Source organism: Sorghum bicolor, chromosome 9, assembly GCF_000003195.3.
Source record: "Sorghum bicolor cultivar BTx623 chromosome 9, Sorghum_bicolor_NCBIv3, whole genome shotgun sequence".
NCBI lineage: Eukaryota > Viridiplantae > Streptophyta > Magnoliopsida > Poales > Poaceae > Sorghum > Sorghum bicolor.
In genome coordinates this window covers 24,999,864-25,003,160 of record NC_012878.2, presented here as the reverse complement: position 1 = coordinate 25,003,160, position 3,297 = coordinate 24,999,864, and positions in this window count along the sequence as shown.

The window sequence follows — 3,297 nt, the reverse complement described above, 5'->3', positions numbered from 1 at the left end:
AGCAACCAAAGCTGAATGTCAATTGCAGCAAGATGCTAAGAGCAGCAAGTCCTTGTCGTTTGGTATGAGGAACTTCTCTGGAGGAAGCAAATCAATCACCAAGTTTTCTGCTGAACCATCCATGGTGAAATGCTCAAGTGGAGGCTCACGATCTAATTTTCAGGGTACTTTTAGTGGAAAGAACACTGTTGTAACAAGTTCAAAACCAGCAGCATCAAACACTACTTCAGTGGGTTCCACTTCCAAGAGTAGTGGAATTCAGTGCTTTAATTGTGGAGGCCGTGGACATGTATCAAGAGAGTGTCCAAATAATCGTGTGGTCATTGTGAATGATAGTGGAGAATTTAAATCAGCTAGCGAAGAGGAAGCTGAGGAAGAACATGTTGATGAGGCCCATAAAGATGAGGAACATACTGGTGTGAATTTGAGCATGGTGCTGCTCTTGTGGTGACTCAAATCTTGAGTGTTCAAATGAAAGAAGCTGAAAATGGGCAGCGACATAATTTATTTCAAACTAGGGCAAAGGTGCATGATAAGGTGGTGAAGGTGATTATTGATGGAGGGAGCTGCCATAATCTTGCTAGTCGTGAGATGGCTGATAAACTTGGCCTGAAGCTGCTACGACACGCTCATCCATATCATGTAAAGTGGCTGAATGATTCGGGAGATATCAAGATTGGATATAAAGTAAACGTTCCATTCAAGATTGGTGAATATGTTGACACGGTAGTGTGTGATGTGGTACCTATGTCGGTGTGTCACTTGCTGCTTGGAAGGCCATGGCAATATGATCGATATAGCCAACATTGTGGGACAACAAATCAGTTCAATATCAATCTAATGGGGAAGAAGTTTGTTCTCAAACCTATGACACCCCAACAAATCATGGCTGAACAATTACAAAAGAAATCTGAAATTGTTCCAGTGAGTAGAGAGGAAGGAGAGCAAAAGAAATTGAGTGCCATCCACAATTCGGTGAGTGAGTGCCACAAGCCAAATTTGAGGGAGAAAAAGAAAGGAGAGGGAGAGAATTTAGTCATGCTAGCCACAAAATCTGAAATGAGAGAAGTGAGGAACAACCCCGAACAAGTGCTCTTTGTACTTGTATACAAAGACATTTTAATTTCAGCTAACGACATGACCTCTCTTCCTAGTTTGTGTCTCATCTTTTGCAGGACTATGGAGATGTCTTTCCAGAAGAAACACCAGTGGGACTACGTCCAATTTGTGGGATTGAGCATCAAATTGATCTCATTCCAGGGGCTGCACTACCTAATCGACCACCATACCGAACCAATATAGAAGAAACAAAGGAGATACAAAGGCAAGTGCAAGAACTTCTTGATAAAGGTTTTGTTCGTGAAAGTTTAAGTTCTTGTGTTGTTCCTGTAATTTTAGTACCTAAGAAAGATGGTTCTTGGAGGATGTGTGTTGATTGTAGAGCTATAAATAACATCACTGTTCGCTATCGCCATCCTATTCCATGTTTAGATGACATGCTTGATGAATTATGTGGTTCCACCATATTCACTAAAATTGATTTGAGAAGTGGATACCATCAGATAAGAATGAAAACAGGGGATGAATGGAAAACTGCATTTAAAACAAAATTTGGGCTGTATGAATGGTTAGTTATGCCTTTTGGTTTGATTAATGCTCCTAGTACTTTCATGAGATTAATGAACCATGTCTTGAGAGCTTTCATTGAAAAATTTGTTGTTGTCTACTTCGATGATATCTTAATTTACATGAAGTCTTTTGAGAAACATGTGAATCATATTCGGCAAGTCTTGGAAGAGCTTAGAAAGGAGAAATTATTTGCTAATCTTGAGAACTGCAGTTTTTGCACAGACCATGTTGTGTTTCTTAGCTTTGTTGTTTCAGGAAAGGGCATAGAAGTGGATGAAAGCAAGGTGAAAGGCATCAAGGATTGGCCAACTCCAACAAATGGAAGTCAAGTAAGAAGTTTTCATGGCCTTGCTGGTTTTTATAGGAGGTTTGTGAGAGATTTCAGTACCATCGCTGCTCCTTTGAATGAATTGACAAAGAAAGGTGTTGACTTTAAATGGGGAAAATCACAACAAAATGCATTTCAAGAATTAAAGAAACGTTTGACTGAAGCACCTATACTTGATCTTCCTGATTTCACTAAAACTTTTGAAGTAGAATGTGATGCTAGTGGAATTGGGATAGGAGGAGTTTTAATGCAACAAGGAAAACCTGTAGCATATTTTAGTGAAAAACTAGGAGGTGCTCAACTGAATTATTCTATCTATGATAAAGAATTATATGCTTTAGTGCGTGTGCTTGAAACATGGTAGCACTACTTATGGCCAAAAGAATTTGTTATTCACTCTGATCATGAAGCTTTGAAGTACTTGAAAGGACAAGCAAAACTAAACTTTCGTCATGCCAAATGGGTTGAGTTCATCGAAACATTTCCATACATTGTGAAATATAAGAAAGGTAAGGACAATGTTGTTGCTGATGCTCTGTCACAAAAAAGTGTGTTGCTAAACCAACTTGAGGTAAGGGTTTTGGGACTTAAAGTTTGAAAGAACTGTACAATAATAACCCTGAATTTTCAGAACCATACAATCATTGTAAAAATGGAAAAGGTTGGGAAAAGTATCATATACATGATGGATTTTTGTTTAGAGCTAACAAAATCTATGTTCCAAATTCTTCGGTTAGATTGCTTTTGTTGCAGGAGTCTCATGGGGGAGGATTGACAGGCCATTTTGGACAAAGGAAAACCTATCAGCTGCTAGAAGATCATTTTTATTGGCCCAAGATTAGAAGAGATGTCATCAGATTCGTGGAGCGATGCGTCACCTGTCACAAAGCTAAGTCTAAACTGAACCCTCATGGTTTATATACTCCTTTACCTACTCCTAAAACTCCTTGGGAAGACATAAGCATGGATTTTGTCTTGGGGTTGACTAGAACTCAGAAAGGAAAAGATTCAATTTTTGTTGTGGTTGATAGATTTTCAAAGATGGCTCATTTTATTCCTTGTAACAAGAGCGACGATGCTTCACATATTGCTAATTATGCTAATTTGTTCTTCAGGGAAATTGTGCGGCTGCATGGAATGCCTAGAACCATTGTATCTGATCGTGATGTCAAGTTTGTGAGCTATTTTTGGAAAACATTATGGGCAAAGCTCGGAACCAAGCTTTTGTTCTCCACCACTTGTCACCCTCAAACCGATGGACAAACTGAAGTGGTGAATCACACATTGTCAATGTTGCTACAAACTATGGTGAAAAAGAACTTGAAGGTTTGGGAGGAATG